Raw genomic sequence first — 7,249 nt, 5'->3', positions numbered from 1 at the left:
ATTCGAATGTGTGGATTGATTTTACTCTCTCTGCTTTTGTTGTGAGGGCACATGATTTCACGAGGGATAGGTAACGTTATTAGACTTCTCTATGATGTTGGTTGTTCAAGCCATGAGTGCATTGTGACATTGAGTCGGTTTTTGAGGTTAGGATTGTTGTGAGCATGTTGTCTTTGTTCGAATATGTTTAAAGAAGGGCATAAGAAAAGGGAAGTGTGTTGATGCATAGTCTAGAGCCTAATTGTAGCAAATAACCATGGTCATAGATGTAGTGTGCTTTGAATGATAAGAGCTTAATTTTATTTTGTTTACTATAGTGATGGTTTGTTCGAGGACGAACAAAGGTTTAAGTGTGGGGTAGTGATGTTTGGCATATTTCGATATGTGTTGGTGTTACTTTACCCATGTTTTAACCACTTCTTGATGTTATTTAATCTTTAAAACGCCCAACATGGTGTAATTATTGGTTTGATGACTAATTAAGTTATGTGTGACGATTTAAGGTGTTCGGAGTGCAAAATATGAAGAAAAGGTGGTTTAGCCAGAGGAAGAAGGGTTGGATGCGTCGCATCCAACCTAGGAAAACATCATCCTGCGTGCAACCTTAGCAGTGAAGTTGGGCCATAGTGTTCGCCATCGCGTGCGAAACTGGGAAGTAGAAGAGAAGGCTGGATGCGTCGCGTCTACCCTCACATGCAAAGTTAAGAAATGGAGGACGAGGTGGATGCGTCGCATCCGCCTTAGCATCAACCCCTGAAGCCGATTTGGACTAGAGTTAGGAGAACTCTAGATTACAACTTTTGGACGCAATATATAAGCTTTAAAACGCCTCTTGTAGAAGAGAGACGGGGGAAGAGAAGAAAAAAAGGCTATAACCAAGTTCAAAGACCACGGAATTCGTCTGGAGTTTTATCCTTTCTTTCTTTTATTGATTTTTATGCAATCTTATGAAATTTGGGATGATTGCCTGAATATGAGTGGCTAAGAACCCTATTATTCTAGGGTCATGGGTATACATGAATGTTGATGTTTGAAGTTTAATTTGACGACGTTGGGTTTATCATATTGGGTTGTTTATTTAATTCTGTTTCTAATTATTTTGCTGAGTAATTAACAGTGAAATACTATCTACGAATCTAGAGTTGAACTCGAAAGTGGGAACCCTAGATTGCATATAGAAGTAAATAGAGTAAGTTTTCAAAACCCGGGCATCGGGGAAAGGATTCGCGATTAGGATAGACATATACCTAATTGCCTTACTCGGTTAAAATACAGGAATTGTAAATGAGTTCTTGTTAAACTTAATTCCATAGACATATAGGTATTAAGTTAACTTGAGCATGCGAGTAAGAACTCGACAGATTCTTACGAGTGAAATTAACCCTGTGAATCAACAATTCAGATAAATCAATTAGCTATTTTAAAATACGAATGCAACATGAATGTTAGATGACCCGTGACCCTGGAATATTATATCCTATTGATTGTTGAACAAAACTATTGAAGTGTTGTGTTGAATTCTTAGCGATTCATTATTTGATCGTCCGTAGGTAGTAAGTTAGAAAATTATATATTTTGTTAGAAATATCTTGAATCAATAAGCTATTCGAGTTTGAATTAGTCAAAGTTAATCATAAGTCTTCGTGGGAACGATACTTTATTCACTACTTTATTACTTGACGACCACGTATACTTGCGTGAGTGTGTTTGGCCGTAACAGACACCATGTCCTTAACTTTTACAATGCACACATCAAAGTTAAGGACACCGTGTCCTTATCATTTTCACTGCACTCATCAAAGTTAAGGACACCATGTCCTTAACATTTTCACTGCACACATCAAAGTTAAGGACACCATGTCCTTAACATTTTCACTGCATACATCAAAGTTAAGGATACCATATCCTAAACTTTTTCACTGCACACATCAAAGTTAAGGACACCATGTCCTTAACATTTTCACTGCACACATCAAAGTTAAGGACACAATGTCCTTAATTTTTTCACTGCACACATCAAAGTTAAGGACACCATGTCCTTAACTTTTACAATGCACACATCAAAGTTAGACTACACACATCCAAGTTAAGGACACCATGTCCTTAACATTTTCACTGCACACATCAAAGTTAAGAACAACTTGTCCTTAACCTTTACAATGCCACATCAAAGTTAAGGATACCATGTCCTTAACTTTTACAATGCACACATCCAAGTTAAGGACAACTTGTCCTTAACTTTTACAATGCACACATCAAAGTTAAGGACACCATGTCCTTAACTTTTACAATGCACACATCCAAGTTAAGGACACCATGTCCTTAACTTTTTCATTGCACACATCAAAGTTAAGGACACCATGTCCTTAACTTTTATAATGCACACATCAAAGTTAAGGACACCATGTCCTTAACTTTTATAATACACACATCAAAGTTAAGGACACCATGTCCTTAACTTTTACAATGCACACATCCAAGTTAAGGACACCATGTCCTTAACTTTTACAATACACACATCAAAGTGAAGGACACCATATCCTTAACTTTTACAATGCACACATCCAAGTTAAGGACATCATGTCCTTAACTTTTTCACTGCACACATCAAAGTTAAGGACACCATGTCTTTAACTTTTATAATGCACACATCAAAGTTAAGGACACCATGTCCTTAACTTTTTCACTGCACACATCCAAGTTAAGGACAACATGTCCTTAACATTTTCACTGCACACATCAAAGTTAAGGATAACTTGTCCTTAATATTTCCACTTCACACATCAAAGTTAAGGACACCATGCCCTTAACATTTTCACTGCACACATCAAAGTTAAGGACAACATGTCCTTAACATTTTCATTGCACACATCCAAATTAAGGACACCATGTCCTAAAGTTTATAAAATAGACTAATAAACTCTTTTTGATTGTTTACCTGTTGTTATCTTCTATCTTTATGTTAGTGTATGTTTTCGGGTTTTTACTTTTCATCATATACAAGTGTGAAGACAGTAATTCATAATTCTCTTCAGGAGTTCCTCTTATTAAAGCTGAAGCACATTGAATAACACGCCACGCCTTGTGATAACTAATGTCTAGTCCATGCAATTTTTGCATTTCTGCCATGACAAAGGCTGGTGTAACTTCAAACCTTGGGTCTCGAAGATTGTCGATAATGTAACCACTAATCAACTTTGAAGTTGCATGCCTTTGATCAGCTTTCATAGTGTTAACTGAGCAGTCATGATTTTTCTCAATCTTTACTATCTTGAATAGTGTTGAATCTTTAATTCTGAAAGCACGCACACACCACCCACACCTATCATCATTGCATTTCAATGAATATCTTGTTGAGCTTGATCTAATAACCTTGAATTTAAAATGTCCTTTAATTGCTATATTGGAAAAACAGTTAATTATACTTTTTTTGTCAAATATTGATCCCACTTTTATTTCGTCCAACGAAGCATTTTCTCTTAATATCGTAGTTGGGGATTCTTTTTATTTTGAATTTGAGCTTCGTCTAGTTAGTTGAGTAAAGGTTTTTTCAGCAACTTCTTCTATTACCGGTGCACTCTCTAAGACTTGAATACCCAAAGCTTGTTCGTTGTCAATCTCTATAATGCTTTGTCCTTCCACTTGAATAGAATCAAATGTTTGAAGCACCTCTTCAGTTATTGGTTGAGCTTCAACCATATCTATTTTCATTATCTGTTGGCATTCGTCTTGATTGTCTTGTTGAGTTTCTGTATTGACATGTTCAAAGGTGCTTGTAGAACCAAAAACTCTTTCCGAAACATCAATAATAAAACGACAGCCCTTGAAGAGTGAATGACTTTTTAGTAACTCTATACATGTGTGAAGATCTAAATCTTTGGATACAAGCATTCCCTTACTTGTTCCCAGATTGATATCAAACCATATCATTGCTTCAAACTTGTCTCTATCCAATTTAATAACTTCAAAGACCTGGTTAATAAAATCTTCAAATCGAATTGCCTCAGGTAATAGAACAAGCTTTGTTTGATGATCAAGATACTTATAGTCTGCAGTCCATCTACCATTAAAAGCAACTATAATACATATTGTATCCATCTTGCAAGTCAAGAAAATGGGAAATTCAGGACATATTTATACATCAATCGTGAAGTTAAGGACATGATGTCCTAAACTTTATCAATACAAGTTGTAAAGCACAGGACACTATGTCCTTAATATTTAGAACAACAGTCATGAAGTTAAGGACATCATGTCCTAAACTTTATCAATATAAGTTGCAAATATAGGACACTATGTCCTTAATATTTACACAGTAGTCATGAAGTTAAGGACATCATGTCCTAACCTTTATTAATACAAGTTGCAAAAACAAGACACTATGTCCTTAATTTTTACACAGTAGTCATGAAGTTAAGGACATCATGTCCTAAACTTTATCAGTACAAGTTGCAAAAATAGGACACTATGTCCTTAACTTTGATGTGTGCAGTCAAAATATTAAGGACATGGTTTCCTTAACTTGGATGTGTGCATTGTAAAAGTTAAGGACACGGTGTCCTTAACTTTGATGTGTGCATTGTAAAAGTTAATGACAAGCTGTCCTTACCTTTGATGTGTGCAGTGAAAATTTTAAGGACATGATGTCCTTAACTTTGATGTGTACAGTGTAAATATTAAGGACAAGCTATCCTTAACTTTAATGTGTGCAGTAAAAATGTTAAGTATATGGTGTCCTTTACTTTGATGTGTGCAGTGAAAATGTTAAGGACATGGTGTCTGTAACGACCTGGCTGGTCGTTTTGAGTATTACAACCACGTTTTCCCATTTACTTCTCAAATTGTACTTTACAATTGTTGTGTGACTTGCCGGGGCAATTGGTTCGGGTCCGGTGAGGTTTTGGAATGAATTGGAACACTTAGTTCCAAGGTTTAAAGCTTAAGTTAAAATAGTGACCTGATGTCGACTTATATGTAAACAACCTCAGAATTTAATTCTGATGATTCCAATAGCTCTGTATGGTGATTTTGGACTTAGGAGCGTGTCCGGAAAATTATTTGGAGGTCCGTAGTGGAATTAGGCTTGAAATGCCGAAAGTTGAATTTTTAAAAAGTTTGACCAGGGGTTGACTTTTTGATATCGGGGTCGGAATCCAATTCTGGAAATTGAAATAGGTCCGTAATGTGAAATGTGACTTGTGCGCAAAATTTGAGGTCAACCGGACGTGAATTGATAGGTTACGAAGTCGTTTGTAGAAACTAAAAATTTCAAAGTTCATTAGGCTTGAATTGGGGTGTAATTCATGGTTTTAGCATTGTTTGAGGTGATTTGAGGGTTCGACTAAGTTCGTATGATATTTTAGGACTCGCTGATATATTTGGTTGAGGTCCCGAGGGGCTCTGCAACGACTCGGCCGGTCATTTCAAAAGTTATAATTCTGTTTTCCCCATTCCTACTTCTTTTTATGTTATTCAGCTATATTATATTATATCGGGTTAGTTGGTTCGAGTCCGGAAGGAACTCGGGGTGAAATGAGACACTTAGTCTCATAATTGAAAATTTTAAGTTAGAAAAGTGGACCGGATATGGACCTATATGTAAACGACCTCGGAATTGAATTTTGATGATTCCAATAGCTCCGTATGGTGATTTCGGGCTTAGGAGCGTGTCCGGAATATTATTTGGAAGTCCGTAGAGGAATTAGGCTTGAAATGCCGAAAGTTTTATTTTTGAGAAGTTTGACCCGGGGGTTGACTTTTTTATATCGGGGTCGGAATCTGATTCTAAAAATTGGAATACCTCTGTTATGTCATTTAGGACTTGTGTGCAAAATTTGAGGTCAATCGGACGTGATTTGATAGGTTCCGGAGTTGTTTGTAGAAATTAGAAATTTCAAAGTTCATTAGGCTTGAATTGGGGTGTAATTCATGGTTTTAGCATTGTTTGGTGATTTGAGGATTCGACTAAGTTCGTATTATGTTTTAGGACTTGTTGGTATATTTGGTTGAGGTCTCGAGGGCCTCGGGTGAGTTTCGGATGGTTAACGGATCAAAAATTGAACTAGAACAGCTGCTGCAATTTCCTTCTGTTGGAAATTGCTTCTGCCCAGAATCGAGCTCAGGGTCGATGGCCACGATCGAAGCCCAGATCGAGCTCAAGGTCGAGGGTCACGATCGAAGGCATGATCGAGCCCAGGGTCGAGGGTCACGATCGAAGGCATGATCGAGCCCAGGGTTCGAGGGTCACGATCGAAGGCATGATCGAGCCCAGGGTCGAGGGTCACGATCGAAGGCATGATCGAGCCCAGGGTCGAGGGTCACGATCGAAGGCATGATCGAGCCCAGGGTCGAGGGTCACGATCGATGGCATGATCGAGCCTAGGGTCGAGGGTCACGGTCGAAGGCTGGGAAGAAGACATAATCGAGGGCCAGGACCGAGAAGCAGGATTGAGGACCTCGATCGAAGGCCAAGATCGAGGCAGAACCGAGGATGTCTGGGCAGAATTATAAAAACGGGGGCTTCGTCCCATTTGCCATTTTTGACAAATTAGAGCTTGGGGAGAGGCGATTTTTGTTATATTTTCAAGAAAAACTTGAGGTAATCCCTTGTGATCATTTCTACTCCATAATATTGAATTATCATCGAGTAATCCGACTAGATTTCATGATTTTGAGGTGTAAATCAGAGATTGAAACTTATAAATTTGGAAATAAGATTTGTAGATTTGAGGGTCGAGTTGAGGTCGGATTTTGGTAAAATTAGTATGGGTAGACTCGTGGTTGGATGGGCTTTCGGATTTTGTAACTTTTGTCGGGTTCCGAGACATGGGCCCCACATGCGAATTTTGAGCCAATTTCGGATTTGGGTCTAATTTTGAAGCTTTTCTTGTGGAATTCATTCCATTAGCGTATATTGATGGTATTATACTGACTGTGAATAGATTTGGAGCATTTGGAGGCCGAGTCCAGAGGCAAGAGCACTGCGGGGTAGAGATTTGACCGGTTTAAGGTAAGTAACGATTGTAAATCTAGTCCTGAGGGTATGAAACCCCGGATTTTTGTATCATTCTACTATTTTTAGTGACGCACATGCTAGGTGACGGGCGTGTGGGCGTGCACTATTGGGGATTTGTGACTTGGTCCGCCCCGTAGCAACTGTAAAGTTGCATACTTTGTTGAAACCATTGATACTTATATGATTTAGAAAGATTTTATGTAAATTGGGCTGAATGCCATGTTTGGGCCTTGC

Source organism: Nicotiana tomentosiformis, chromosome 4 (assembly GCF_000390325.3).
Source record: "Nicotiana tomentosiformis chromosome 4, ASM39032v3, whole genome shotgun sequence".
Classification (NCBI taxonomy): Eukaryota; Viridiplantae; Streptophyta; class Magnoliopsida; order Solanales; family Solanaceae; genus Nicotiana; species Nicotiana tomentosiformis.
The sequence above is the reverse complement of the archived record's forward strand: the minus strand, read 5'-3'. Positions refer to the sequence as shown.